This window comes from Prunus avium, chromosome 5 (assembly GCF_965620075.1).
Source record: "Prunus avium chromosome 5, drPruAviu1.hap1.1, whole genome shotgun sequence".
NCBI classification, from domain to species: domain Eukaryota; kingdom Viridiplantae; phylum Streptophyta; class Magnoliopsida; order Rosales; family Rosaceae; genus Prunus; species Prunus avium.
Window position 1 is genome coordinate 10623220 of NC_142288.1, and position 15997 is coordinate 10639216.

A 15997-nucleotide genomic window follows, 5' to 3' on the forward strand; every position below is an offset into this window, starting at 1 on the left:
TAGGAATACCGAAGGCATAATACCCCTTGATTATGTAACATCCTGATCTAAAATAATTATTAAATTAAAATTTTAATTGTGGAATTACATTTTCACCCTTAAAGGTAAGGTTAAATTGGTCACTTTTAATTTGGAAAAAATATTGGGTTGTGTCGGTGCGTAGACCTCGCCCTCAGGAGTTCGTAGATACGTAGTGGGCCCAAATCGGAGTTCTAACGAAGAAGTTCTATTTAAAAAATCTGATCTGCTCTCTATCCCTCACACGTCTTCTCTTTCTCCCCTAACTTTCTCTCTCCTCCCTCTTTCTCTCTGTCGCGATATTGCCATTTCAGACGGTGTTTTCGGCCCCATCTGGCCACCAAATCTGACACCACGACTTGCAAAACACTCCTCTCCACCCCCTCTACACGACCCACTGATTTTACAGACCCGATTTCGAGCCGTGAAGCGACTGGAACGAGGAGAAAAGTCGCAGCTTTTCAGTCGTCATTTTCGGCGATTCCAGCAACGGAATCTGTCGCGTAAGGTATGCTTCTTCATCCATTTTTCATGTTCTAGCTGTTTTGATAGTTGGTTTGGATCAATTTGAAGCCGTGAGTGTCCAATTAGAAACCTAGGGTTTGTCTGACTTTGGCAACATTTTTCGGCCACTTCCAAGCCAAATTGGAGGTTGGCCCAGTTGTATAAGTTGCTCCCCTAGTTGCCATGATCACGTAGGTGTAGGTATTGTTGGGTGAGTTGGGAAATTTTCGACGAAAATTTCTCAAGTCATGGGCCATGGTGTAGTGCCCCATTGTGTTTTGTTTTGATTCCCATGTCATCCTGAGCGCGACTGTATGCTCGGATTCGAATTTGGTTATCTTTTCACAGTCACACGGATTTACACCTATTAGGCGATATCCGGGTTCGATATGTTTGGACCGTTGGATCGGCTCCAATTCCAAGTGTTGAGGCCCAAAATGTTACGAGAAGCCCAAAGATGTCTTAAGCCCAATAAAACATACAATAATTGCCTCATGCTAACCCAAATGGTATTTTGGGAATTAATTCATTAAATAAATATACAAATAATGTACATGCCATGCCAAGCAAATAATACATTTTCTTATGCTAAACCACCCGACAAACTTAAGTGGGCCCAAGCCACATATATGCCTGGGGCTTGCTGAGCGGGTTGTGGTGTGGATGGTTACAGGATCCATGAGGCCCATTAAAGGTTCAAAAGAATGGAGGTTTTGGGTTGCTTGGGAGCCCCAAAATCCAAGCCCATTTTCTTGAGCCCGCTGAATGGGTAAGCAGAGAGATGAATTCGTTACTTCACCAGCACCCAACACCTACCCATATGTCTAGCACCTCTCCCATACGACACTAAACCAACCATGCGGCACCAAAACCTTATCTTCTCTCCCAAAAACCAACTACCCGGCTCTACATAGAAGAAAGGAGCCTCGTCATCTCAACTGGGAGACAAGAGTGCATAGCCGAGTAGCATGTGCGACCACCTTGATGTTGGAGCAGCATGCATGCATAGGGAGGAGAACTCCCAAGGCCTATAAAAAGGGGAAGAACAAAGGAGAGGGGACACAACCGGGGGGCGGCATGAGCAAGCATATTCTCATTGCTGCCGGAAAGCACCTAGCCTTAGCCATTACAAACCCAGAAATTAGCAAATCATTCTTTTGCTGCCGTAAACTCCATTTTGCTGCCGTAAACTCCATTTTGCTGCCGTAACCTTTCCTTTGCTGCCATACTCCAGCAAATTAGCAAATCATTCTTTTGCTGCCGTACTCTAACAAACCTCCATTTTGCTGCTGTAACCTCCATTTTGCTGCCGTGCTCTAGCTACAGTAAACAACACAGCAAACCATGCATTGCCATGCTCTAGATAAACACACAAAGCCCCAGCCTTCCTCCATCACGCTTCTCTTCTTCTATAAACCACTCCAAGCCATAAACATCATCCAAAAACTATCTCAAGCCATCCCAAAACCAACCAACATAGAACAAGCCATAGTCTCACCGCTCACTCAAGCTTAACCCAAAAACTATCATCTTCTTCTCCCGGCAACTAGAAACCATTTCAAGCCCTAAAATGTCTTTTACCCAGCATCCCATTTCAACTCAAGCAAACGCTCTATCTTGCTAAACTCATGGAGACTTAGCTCCCACACCACAAGCCTCTCATGCCAAGCCCTTCCATATTGATTCATTGAAACATGCTCTCATGCCAAGCTTGTATATTCTCTGTACAACATAACATGAACTCTTTCCGGAGCCATCTCACACCGTTCCATGAGCTGCCGTACGTTTTCCACCAGCTGCTGTATGCCATCCCAACTGCCATGAACTCAATCTTCTTCAACATCTTCCCCAACACTACTCCACCACCTGCAACACATACTCCACTTCAAGAAAAGCACTTCCAATACAACAAAATCAAGCAAAATCATTCAAGAACCTGTTATACATCAAAACCTGCAAGGAGCCATTGAAGATGACCAGAATATTCCCTAAGAATCAGCATTCTTTCGGGATATTTTGGGGCCTAGTCCTCGAACCCAGGCAAAGGGGCAATGTCACTCTCTCTTTACAGCGGCCCAAGAGCTGTTGTAACAAAAAGACCCCCACACCAAGTATGTTGTTTCCCGTACCTCTAGGATCGGGTAGGAATTCGCGGATCAGGAATTGGAGTCTCGTATACTTTGATTGAAAGAGTTTAGGGTCGGGTAATCGATAACTGTCCGATTGTGCGATCGAGAATAATTTGACCGCTCAATCGAGACCAAACCCTTGGGACATGTTGTTTATTTTGAGTTGGACCTTTGGGAACTCTTGGTTTGGAAATCAGAGGTCGTAGGCCTCGTGGGCCTAGGTTGACCAAAACGGGAAGTTGACCAAACCATTGACCTGGAACCTATCGAGACCATCTTAACAGGAACTACGCATTTAAATCCCGGGAATTAGGGTTTTCTTTCTAATTTAAAGTTTGTGTTCGAAATACAATTTTTAACATATCTCGATATTTCTTTAATATGTGCTCAGGCTCCAATTGGCCAGTAGGGGGGAACCCCACCGGGCCATACCAGTCTGGATTTTCTGTGAGTGAACTTTGTTTTAATTAAGTTTTTTTTTTTGAAAGTATGAATTTCATGCATAAAAGGGATTTTTTAATTTATATTTGTTTTTAGTTGGATATGCAAGCCCCTAAACCACTATTGTTCACCTCCATCTCCACCCTGAAACACTATCAGCAAGCCTAGAGCATCGCGAAAATCGCTTATGTTGTCCAAACAGAAAGCATGAAATTGATTATGTGGCTGAAGCAAGCAACAAATGAGTCGAAAACAGTCCAGCTAAAACTCCAGCAAGCAAATAAATCAAACACCCAATCTGCTGCTATCCACATCTACATCTACTCAAGACACCCACGGTGTGTGAATACCTTGGCCCCTGCGAACTCTCGCTCTCCTCTCACTCAGTCATGACACAACACACGAGAGAAGGAGAACAAGGGTAGAGAATGGCAAAGTAGCAGTCTGCTCTACCACCATCACCGCTTAGCGAAACTATCGACTCATGGATTTCTCAGTCCCCGTAGTCCATTTTTCGAACTACAATGGCTGGCCATCGTCATAATTTAATCACCTTCGTAGCAGCCCTCACCTCTCCAGAGTTGTAAAGACGCTGGGAGAGAAGAAGATGGTGCACTTGCTTAATGCTCTCAGACTCATCATCTATTATCGACCCAATCTCATCATTGGACTACAATATCACCAAGCAATGCGCTTCAACACCGCCAGACAATCACTGCCGTCTGGGATCAGCTCGAACTCCACGGCTCATATGCCACAAGATGGATTCCACCATTGCTCAACTAGGCCAACACCAGTTCTACTTCTGAGTTCCTCTCTCCCTCTCTTTCATCTAAGAACGCAGCTGCTGCCATGCACAGTTGATGGCGCTCCGAAAAATTTCTTTCGATCTCCGATTGCATCATTGGAACCAGAGGATTTGACTCTGTCAGTCTCTCCCACAAATGCAGCTTGATGCTAAGCTCTCCTCTCTGGCGGGACTTCAAGCAGATGTTGCACACTATGCTCAGCTTACTCACATGCCTACAGTTGGGAATAAAAAAAAAAAGTATTTTGTCATTATCATTTACACTTTTGGAGACACACCCATGTGAATAAAGGAAAAATCTCTCATGCAAAATACGCCAATGAAGCAATTTTGGAGACAAGCTAACAATAACTACTTTATATCATGCATGTCTGATGAACCAATCATGCAAGCAAGCAGTCAAAAAAAAAAGAAAAAAAAAAGAAAAAAAAAAAGAGGGAGACCGGTTGCTACTATTCATGCGACCGGTCCCTTTACAATCTGCTTCAAAACGACCGGTCGTCACTGCTCATGCGACCGGTCGTGTTCTGTTCTCCAGGTGATAGACATATGATAAACATGTGATAAACGGGTGATACAGTGGTGATAAACATGTGACAGAAATGGCTGTTTGTATCTGCTAAGGTGATAAACGGGTGATAGAAATGCCTGTTTGTATAGCCTCAATCGCTGCCGGGCTAGCCTAAGTTACTGCCGTGCCTAAGTTGCTGTGGGACTAGCCTAAATTGCTGCGGAGCTAGTGTACGACACCTGAATCGCTGCGGGGCTAGTGCACAGCACCTAAATTGTTTCCTACGCACGACACCTAAATTGCATTTTAATGCACATCACCCCATCAGCACCTCATCCGGGTACAAAGCACTTCCAAAACATGCAAGATACATGCAGGCCTACCAAACCAATTTAATCAAAGCTTCAAAGCGGATCGCTTCCAAGCCATGCTAGCCGAAGCTCGTATAGAGTGAACATGCCCATTCACTACGTTGCTGTAAACCAAGCTATACCTCGATTCCGAGAATTGTGTGATCCAACATGATTCAAATCTTCAAGCAAATCCAAGCTATATACTTTCATCCTTCACTATTTCCGGAAGAAGTGTAGTTGGTGCTGGAAAGGGGAAATTGATGCTGGAAAGAGGAAATTGGTGCTGGAAAGGGGAAATTGGTGCTGGAAAGGGAAATTGGTGCTGGAAAGAGGAAATTGATGCTGGCAAGGGGAAAATTAGTGCTGGCAAGAGGGAAGTTAGTGCCGGCAACAAAATTCATGCCCATAGAAAAAATTCCTAGCCATGCTAGCCGAAGCTCGTATTAAGTAAACATGCTGCCATTCATACTCATGCAATCTCATGCTGTAAGTGATGAAGCAGGACCTCTGCAACATGCCAAGCAAATCAATCAAGCCAAATTTACATGTGAAGTAAAAAAAAAAAATGTAGACCAACCACAAGCCAAGTATCACATAAACTACAAGAAACTTCAAGTTTTCTCATGCCAGACCAAGCTATACCTTGATTTCAAGGAACTATGTGACTCAACTTTATGCCAGACCAAGCTATATTCAACTCAGCCATTTTACATCCTCAGAGGAAGTCCAAGCTATATCATGTCAAACAAGGCTACAATCCTCCAACACCACTTCCAGCACCTACCTCTTCACGCACCTGCCTACTTTAAACATCCTTATGTGCTTCATAACCTCCATAGCCTCCACAGTTTCTTACCATAGAGTGCTCTGATGATACAAACTCAAGCGAAGCTCAATCCATCCTTACAACAGCCCAACAAGCTCATTGCATCTCTAAAAACATTCTTCAAGCACTTGCCTTATTTCAAACCTTTTCAGCACCTGCTCTCTTTCAAACATCTTGCCAATGTCTGTGCTCCTTAACCTCCAGAACTCAAAGCAACCTCAACAACTAGCTCGTTCTCTGTCTCACCCAAAAGTCCCCCTGTCAAGCAATTCAAATCCTCCATAAGCCCTTACATTGCAAGTCAAGGTGAAAGCAACCCAAAAACTAATTTTCATGCGGTCAAATCAGTAAGGAGATGACATTTCTCATGGAGCCTCTGAATCAAGCCTGACAAAGGAACAAGAGAATATGTTAGTAAAAAATTAGCCGCTGGAAAGGTACTCGGAGGCGCCGGAAGCATAATTCTCCCAAAAAAATTACAAGCAAGCGAAACTCACATTCATCAAACTCCTGGCGAATTAAACTTCTCAATGCTTTGGAGCTTCTCATCAAGTGCCAGAAAGGGACTCATAAACGAAAGGAGGCACCGGAAGCATAAATTTTACCAGTCAAGTCATAGTTTTCCCAGTCAAGTCAAGGTGCAAGCGACCAACACTCACCTTCATGCTATCAAGTTCATAGCAAATTCACAGGGCATAATTCCAATCCACATGCCAAGCAATTACATTTCATTAAGAAATATCCAGATCAGCACTCAATGCCAAGATAAAGGAGATGCTCAATTCCCATAATTCAAAGCAACATGCCAAGCAAGACAGATACATGAGGTCATTCGGTGGGGAAGAATTCCTTACTAAGAACTAGAGACAGCCCAAATTTCTGGAGTAGTAGCGGTTGTTTGTTACACTCTACAAGTTTCCAGCACCTTCAAGTCCTCCAGCTGTAAGAAAAGCATTTCAAGCAGTGTTACAAGCATTTCCAGCAGCTATGAACTATAAACATGCAATTTACTCACGAAAAGGCTAATCATGCACATATGGCTAGACATAAATGACCCAACCATGCCAAGTTCAAAGCAGCCATACAGACCAACTATCAGGATTATTCATATATGACCAAGACATGCCATTTCATCATATGTATTCACCATCATTCAAGCTGTTGTAGTGCCAAGGCAATCAAAGAAGGAGGCTCTCCCCATTTTGAAGCAAGCTACTGGAGAAAGAATAAATAAATGCAGGGCAGCCAGCAAGCAAGCAGAACAAACGCAATCAGCCTTGCAAAGATAAAAGAGACAAGCCTGCAGAGCAACTTCTTCAAATTCCAAAATTTGGAAATTCACATAAAGCAACCAAGCTAAATCCTACAATGGCGTAGGAAAGCAAATTAGTGAATGAGGCCAATGCTCAATGCAAAAACATGTCAAGCAAAAGTTATACACAAGCTTAGCCAATCGAGCAGAACTCCCATGCGTGTCAGTTGAGTTCATTTACAACATGCCAAGCTAACTGGTCAAGCCAAGAAAAGCCACTCAATGGGAAGATTCAAATCAAACATGCGAATACAAGCCAAGAAAAAAGAAGAAGTTGTGACATGCCACGCAAATCATCCAACTTGGAAATATCAAAGAAATTGGAGCATAAGAAAGTATAGACAAGTCCAAGCAAAGTCATGCTCCAGCTAGACAAGAAAGCATGCGAGACATCCAAAAGAATACTGCAACCAACATGCAACTTACCGTCGGAAGATCGGACAATATGGCTTGTCACAAGCTTATCCTAGCTATAGTGCTGAGAAATGAATATGGATGTCGAACCAAACTCAAGCTTCTGGTATCTGAAACATGCACACAAGGGTTATGCAAGCGATACTTAATTATTGTGAACACAATGGCTTATGTTGAATCTCACATATTCAAACTTACCCGCAAGAACGTTGCAAGCACAATCATAGAATTATTCCACAGCCGCAAGCAATACAAGCCCAAGTGTCCAGGAAATGATGCTAAAACACCGGGAGCAATTTAGCCTTGCTATTAACCTTGTCAAGGAGCATAAAGAGGTGCTGGAAAGAAGTAACACAGCAAGCCTTTTCAATAATACAATTATCCGACTATAATCTATGCCATATGCCAAGCAAGAAAGATGGATTTATAGCACACCAAGCAATCTCTATGATTCTAGCAAAACAAATTCAACAAGGCACAAGCATTCCAAGATCAAAATGCAAAAAAAAAAAAAACTAAAGTAAGCTCTTCAAGACTCAAGCAGGACATGTACAACAAGCCAAGTACTCTATTTCTCAACATTCCAAGCTCATTGACTAAGTGAATCAAATCCATGCAAAGGCTAAAAGAAACTCACAAGTCAATCATGGCATGCCAAGCATATTCATTAGCCCAAACTACATGCCAAGCAATTACGTTTCATTCAAGCTATCCGAGCAATTCAAGCATTTCAAGCAAATTGAGCCGCATTGGAAAACTCATGCTCTCACGGCAATATCTCTCAACATCACGCTACCACAATGATTTTGCTCAAAATGATGCTATAGCAGTACCCATAGCATTACCAAGATCAGCGCCCAATGCCAAGATAAAGGACATGCTCAATTCTCAAAATTCAAAGCAACATACCAAGCAAAAACAAGCACAAGCTTTCCAACCATTCTAGCTGGAACATCCAAACTTTGGAAAATCACTAGAAATCAAGCTTACAGCCAAAAAAAAAAAAAAAAAAAAATCCCAAACTTTCCAAATCAAAACTAGACACATCAAGCTTCATTTTCGCAAAATTTCATCGCATTTGGTACTAGGGAAGCATGCCAAACAGATTCCCAAAACAAGCCATGCAGCAGAAACTGCACCATTTCAGCAGCTTAGTCCTTACTTTGATATTGCACCAAGAAATTCATTTTTGCTTCAAATGACACAAGACCAGTTCCAGAACTACCATCAAGAAGTCTATTTTCATGTGTCAAAAGCTCCAACTCGGATTCGAAGAGAAAATTTTCGAATGTTCAAAAAACAGCCAGCAAGCTACTATAAGTTATTTATCACAAACACTTGGCATGCATTATTCAAGTGAGCTTGTCTAAGTCTTGTTTATCACCAAGCTAAAGCCCTAAATCACAAGCTCAACCTCAGAATTCAGTGCCTAATTCACAAAGTTTTGAGAAATACAAAGGAACTCAAGCTTCAAGAAAACAAGCATGCATCAATGGCATCAACATCAATCCATGAACACACTTCATAAAAATGAGGGCAGGGAACACTACAACGGTTGGATGATCCTCAATTTTGGATATGTTGTAAACAACACAATTTCAAGCAAATTTCATGAAGCAAGCATAATCATCAGGGCAGCAGATACTAAAAACAAGTGCAGAAACTGAATCTGCAGAAACTCACCAGCCATTAATGAACACAGAAGCTGCAAACCTTTTTTGAAGCATCAGGAAAATTCAGAAAATTCTCAAAATTTCACAGACTTTAGTTCTCAAGCAGATGAACAACTTTCATGAAGGAAGTTTTCTGATCGGAGCTTCCTAAATGCGACTCCTGGATTGCTGAACAGTACGCACGAGTTTGGCTCTTGAAGAAGAAGAAGCAGAAGGAGAAGAAGAGAAAATCAGAAAACAAAGCATGTGCCAAATCAAAGGAAAAGAAAGCACCCGCTTGCAAATAGTAAAAGAACTTCAGGCTGAAGGGGCAACACAACTTTGCCCACTTGAAGGCCAAGCCGGTCAAGGAGACAATGCGGAACTCTCTTATGCTATCTCAAGCCCGTATCTCTCCTTCAAACCACCATGCATCAGTACAAGCATTTGTGGATCAATCCACATGTCAACTCAAGCAAAATCACGCCGTGCACAAGAAAAAGAAATTATTTTCTTTGCCAAGCTTCCAAGCCAACAACAAGCAACATGCCAAGCAAGCGCTACACAACATGCCAAACAAGGCTCTTGCTGATGAAACAGGCCCCTGCCAACTCTCACATTCTGTTCTCTTGGTTGCGATAGAAAGCAAGAATAAAAGAAAATAAATACTGGGGGCTTGGATATGCTAGTCCTGAGTGACCTCAGTCTTATGCTACCCGGATCCGCCTCAAGCATTGCTGGCGATTCTTTGGACCTTGCTGCATTGCTCTGGGGAAAACCCAAGGGAAGTTTACAAACTGCCAAAAGAGACCAGCCACCTTCATTAAATGTCTTTGGGATGGGAAGCCATGCACTTGGAGCTATAACAACATGCTGTTAGTCACTCCTAGAGCTGTTACAAATCAGTTCCCCTTTTTCCCAAACTAATTCCTAACCCCTAAAATAACTCACAACCTTCCAAGTGAACTCAGTGGCATAATCATAAATTCAGACAAGATGGGGAAGCAATTCTTGGCGGTCCGAAGCGATTTCTGCAAAACACCAAAAACAATCCAGATTGTGAAGTTTAGAAAATCAAAAAAAATCATCAGCAATAATGCAGAAGTAAAGAACCAGTGGCATGATCGTGAAGAAAAATCATGCTACCATTGCAACAAAGGTATAGCCCAAGCCACATCATGCAGTGATCAAAGCGAAAGTTTATATCATTTTCACAAAATATCACAAGCACAACATACCAAGCATACAAGAAAAAGCCGAGCATACACACCAATGCCAAGCATACATTTCAATTCTAAGCATGCAAGCCAATATCAAGCATACGAGCCATTGTCAAGAATGCAAGGCAATACAAAAGCCATAACCATGCTAAATCAAGCATCTCTAGTCCCTCAAGCAAATGAATCATGCAAGCTAAGCTCATCAGAGAAAATTCAACCAAGCATCATCCTCTATGTCAAGCCAACTCTTGGTAACTCCAGTCAGTGATCTCTAAAATTACAGTGCCTAGGAAAGTTCTTCAAGGCAACACTTTCGGTGTCTAAGAAGATTGGGTTTTAAGCGGGACCATTGTGACCCCTCCAACCTTCCCGGAAAAGACCTGGCTGTGATTTCAGAAACTATTAACTGGAAAGAACCAACCATGCCATGCCACTGCCATTCATTTTGGGCTAGAAATTGATTATTCGGACCATTTCAAAGCTCTTTCATGGCCCCAATAATCAAGGGGGCTAATGTTGAGGCCCAAAATGTTACGAGAAGCCCAAAGATGTCTTAAGCCCAATAAAACATACAATAATTGCCTCATGCTAACCCAAATGGTATTTTGGGAATTAATTCATTAAATAAATATACAAATAATGTACATGCCATGCCAAGCAAATAATACATTTTCTTATGCTAAACCACCCGACAAGCTTAAGTGGGCCCAAGCCACATATATGCATGGGGCTTGCTGAGCGGGTTGTGGTGTGGATGGTTACAGGATCCATGAGGCCCATTAAAGGTTCAAAAGAATGGAGGTTTTGGGCTGCTTGGGAGCCCCAAAATCCAAGCCCATTTTCTTGAGCCCACTGAATGGGTAAGCAGAGAGATGAATTCGTCACTTCACCAGCACCCAACACCTACCCATATGTCTAGCACCTCTCCCATACGACACTAAACCAACCATGCGGCACCAAAACCTTATCTTCTCTCCCAAAAACCAACTACCCGGCACTACATAGAAGAAAGGAGCCTCGTCATCTCAACTGGGAGACAAGAGTGCATAGCCGAGTAGCATGTGCGACCACCTTGATGTTGGAGCAGCATGCATGCATAGGGAGGAGAACTCCCAAGGCCTATGAAAAGGGGAAGAACAAAGGAGAGGGGACACAACCGGGGGGCGGCATGAGCAAGCATATTCTCATTGCTGCCGGAAAGCACCTAGCCTTAGCCATTCCAAACCCAGAAATTAGCAAATCATTCTTTTGCTGCCGTAAACTCCATTTTGTTGCCGTAAGCTTTCCTTTGCTGCCGTAAGCTTTCCTTTGCTGCCATACTCCAGCAAATTAGCAAATCATTCTTTTGCTGCCGTACTCTAACAAACCTCCATTTTGCTGCTGTAACCTCCATTTTGCTGCCGTGCTCTAGCTACAGTAAACAACACAGCAAACCATGCATTGCCATGCTCTAGATAAACACACAAAGCCCCAGCCTTCCTCCATCACGCTTCTCTTCTTCTATAAACCACTCCAAGCCATAAACATCATCCAAAAACTATCTCAAGCCATCCCAAAACCAACCAACATAGAACAAGCCATAGTCTCACCGCTCACTCAAGCTTAACCCAAAAACTATCATCTTCTTCTCCCGGCAACTAGAAACCATTTCAAGCCCTAAAATGTCTTTTACCCAGCATCCCATTTCAACTCAAGCAAACGCTCTATCTTGCTAAACTCATGGAGACTTAGCTCCCACACCACAAGCCTCTCATGCCAAGCCCTTCCATATTGATTCATTGAAACATGCTCTCATGCCAAGCTTGTATATTCTCTGTACAACATAACATGAACTCTTTCCGGAGCCATCTCACACCGTTCCATGAGCTGCCGTACGTTTTCCACCAGCTGCTGTATGCCATCCCAACTGCCATGAACTCAATCTTCTTCAACATCTTCCCCAACACTACTCCACCACCTGCAACACATACTCCACTTCAAGAAAAGCACTTCCAATACAACAAAATCAAGCAAAATCATTCAAGAACCTGTTATACATCAAAACCTGCAAGGAGCCATTGAAGATGACCAGAATATTCCCTAAGAATCAGCATTCTTTCGGGATATTTTGGGGCCTAGTCCTCGAACCCAGGCAAAGGGGCAATGTCACTCTCTCTTTACAGCGGCCCAAGAGCTGTTGTAACAAAAAGACCCCCACACCAAGTATGTTGTTTCCCGTACCTCTAGGATCGGGTAGGAATTCGTGGATCAGGAATTGGAGTCTCGTATACTTTGATTGAAAGAGTTTAGGGTCGGGTAATCGATAACTGTTCGATTGTGCGATCGAGAATAATTTGACCGCTCAATCGAGACCAAACCCTTGGGACATGTTGTTTATTTTGAGTTGGACCTTTGGGAACTCTTGGTTTGGAAATCAGAGGTCGTAGGCCTCGTGGGCCTAGGTTGACCAAAACGGGAAGTTGACCAAACCATTGACCTGGAACCTATCGAGATCATCTTAACAGGAACTACGCATTTAAATCCCGGGAATTAGGGTTTTCTTTCTAATTTAAAGTTTGTGTTCGAAATACAATTTTTAACATATCTCGATATTTCTTTAATATGTGCTCAGGCTCCAATTAGCCAGTAGGGGGGAACCCCACCGGGCCATACCAGTTTGGATTTTCTGTGAGTGAACTTTGTTTTAATTAAGTTTTTTTTTTTGAAAGTATGAATTTCATGCATAAAAGGGATTTTTTAATTTATATTTGTTTTTACTTGGATATGAGAAATATTGGAAATTTATACATATTTGCATGGGTTATTCGTAGCAATGGTCCCTCAACTATACCCGTAGTTACACTTTGGTACCTCAATTCAATTATTAGTTGCATGGGTCACTCAACTAGGTGCTATGTTGCACCAGTAGTCCCTCCGTCAAACTCTGTTAAATTTTCTGTCAAAAGTGAGGGTAAGTTTGGAAATTCATCAACAACCCCTCCCTCTCCTCCACAACAATCCCTTTCTCTCTCTCTGCGATCAATCTAGGCCGTCTATTCTCATCAACGACCTTTCATTCAACCCTTAGTAGAGTCGAGCCTATAACTCGCGTCGCCATCAACTCAGTGAGTCGACTCTTGTGTTCATCTTCTACGCAGTCTCAATCCCAGCACGAAAACCCCAGCAAGGAACAAAGAGAGCCCACCGACGAAAAACTTGAAAGCACTGAAAATCAAGCTGATGACGGCGAAGAAGAAGAAGAAGATGATGATGATGAAGACGATGGGTATATGAATAAAGAGACGGGTGAGATCGGCGAGCCCAAAGGGCCAGAGCCCACTCGATTCGGCGATTGGGAGCGAAACGGTCGGTGCTCTGATTTTTGAGTTTCTTTGGGGTCCAGATTTGATGAAATAATAATTGCAATATGTTATGCAAATTTTGTTACTTTTATGGATGGTTTAATTGTTTAGTGAAATTGTGCGAAGTGAAGTGGTTGTTTTTAAGTTTGAAATTGGATCAGTGAAATAATCTCTGACTTTCAAAGATCTGGGTCACTTGACTTTCAAAGCTCCTCCAAAGATCTGGGTCACCTGACTTTCACCCTCTTGCTGGAGTAATCTCTGATTGCAGAAAGTTTATAACTCAACTTGAAAACTGTGGTGTGAACCATGTCTACCGTGAGCAAAATTGTGTGGCTGATAGTCTAGCCCAGGCAAACTTCAACCGTGATCTGGGCATTTGGCCCCTTGACTCTCCTCCTAATTGGATTGGCAACTTACTAGCTGAGGATGCGATGGGGACCTCTAAGTCCCGCTGGCTTTGCTTGGATTTTGGTTAGTTTTGTTTCTTTTGTTGGGGCCCTGCCCCCCCTACTCACCAAAAAAAAAAAGAGAGAGAGGAGAAGCAAGGATTGGGTTGCGACAATGGAGGGGTGTGGATGAATTTCCAATTTTACCCTCATTTTTGACAGAAAATTTAACAGAGTTTGACGGAGGGACTACTGGTGCAACATAGCACCTAGTTGAGTGACCCCTGCAACTAATAATTGAATTGAGGTACCAAAGTGTAACTACGGGTATAGTTGAGGGACCATTGCTGCGAATAACCCTATTTGCATGTAGGAATTATAAGGGGTTTTGTGGCACTATATGAAAGTAAAAAGGAATTTCAATATTGATTTGTGCATGCGATGTGTATTTATATGTATATATATATAATGATGACGGTTTGAATTGTGTATATGCTTACCATAGTGTGTACCTCCTCCATTACTGTTACTCTGGATATTTATTTTTGACACGCGATAACTCTTCAGAGGCGTGTCGGGAACCGGGCACCCTTGACCGGGTGTACCGAAGGCCTTGACGGGCTGTCAGCACGCATATGACTTATTTCAGCCACTCTTGTATTAAGGATTCTACCATGCATGTCTGTGGAGCAATAGTCCCCCGGTTGGAGTGCTCATTCCTTAGCCACATTAGCATTGAGGATTCTACCATGTGATCTAGTAAAACAATCCTCACGTTGGATTGTTTTCCTCTGGTACATAGCTATGGATATATGTGCGTTTATTTGTATAAAAGGGATTTTTGAGATCAAATAGGTTTTTTAAATCAAGCACACATTAAAAAGTTTTACATGCATGACTTTCGGGCTAATGTTTTCGAAAAAGCGAGGTTTGTATTGTTTGCTTTATTTATGTTTAAACTTACTTTTTGTCCATTCACATCTTTATGGTTTTGCGCCCCTAGGCCGTGACTTAAGGAGCTTAACAACCAAGACAAGAAACTCCTCCTCCGCATGACCGTCGTCATCGTAGGATTTTCTTTTAGTGACTTTTTTTTTTTTTTTTTTTTTTTTTTCTGTTTTCGACTTGTAAACTAATGAAATTCTTAGTGTGCTTTGATTACACCAATGTAGAGTTGGATTTGTGGTCAAAGGCCATTTGTAAATTGTTGTGTGTTTTAAATTGTGTGTGTTGGTGCTTGGGTACTTTATTTGTGTTTTCTTGCAGGTGAAAATTTTGGGAATGTTCGTTTTATAGGGGAGACTCTGTCAAAATTTCGGCAGAAGTCTTGACCCTTTTATGCTTTTGTAGCGGAAAAAAGGGTTACTTTTAGTAAATGGGCCCGACATCTTTTGGGTGTCAGAAGGGATGTAGGATTTGACATGGATTCCAAGGGGAATTCGAGTCGGGTCCTGTTAGATTATTACTGAAGGTTAATACCGATAACCAATGGTTAACACCGATAACCAATGGTTAACAACAAATTATAAACGAAGTAACAAGCCTAACGATAGTTTAAGGCTTATACTTGAATAAATACTAAATGTATAATATATTTGGATATTACTGAGGGCTAATACCGATAATCAATGGTTAACAAAAAATTATAAATGAACATAGCTGCCTCGATGGGCCTTTCATTTAATCATGTGCCGAATTGCGGAGATACATAGATGACTTGGGTACCGATGGTACACTACAAGGATGTTTGAAAAACTTAACTTGCCATTGGCCAAGGTACTACTTGTAATAATGTTTAAGATGTTCGATATTCTAGAGATGACCGAGGGTCTTGCCGTTAGTATCCCGCAATTGGCATGTTCCGGATCGTCATATCCCTATGATTTCATATGGACCTTCCCAAGATGCGCTGAGGGTTCCTTCTGTTTGGTTTTTGGTTGCAAGCGAAACCTTGATCATGACCCAATTGCCGATTTGGAAAGAGTGAGGTTTCACTTTTGAATCATAGTATCAAGAGATACGCTTCTTGTATGCTTCATTTCAAAGGTTCACTTGCGTTCGGCGCTCTTCGACTAAGGT

General features: G+C 42.3%; 1 long non-coding RNA gene across 1 annotated transcript; it reads right to left on the reverse strand.

Annotated features, from left to right (window-relative positions):
• Positions 1 to 4460: 4460 nt before the first annotated feature.
• LOC148294269 (uncharacterized) lies at positions 4461 to 7885 on the reverse strand. Its single transcript, XR_015836110.1, has 4 exons — positions 7515 to 7885; positions 7329 to 7426; positions 6088 to 6530; positions 4461 to 5977 (listed from the first exon to the last, which is right to left on the reverse strand). It is a non-coding gene; the product is annotated as an uncharacterized LOC148294269 (long non-coding RNA).
• Between the last annotated feature and the right edge of the window lie 8112 nt (positions 7886 to 15997).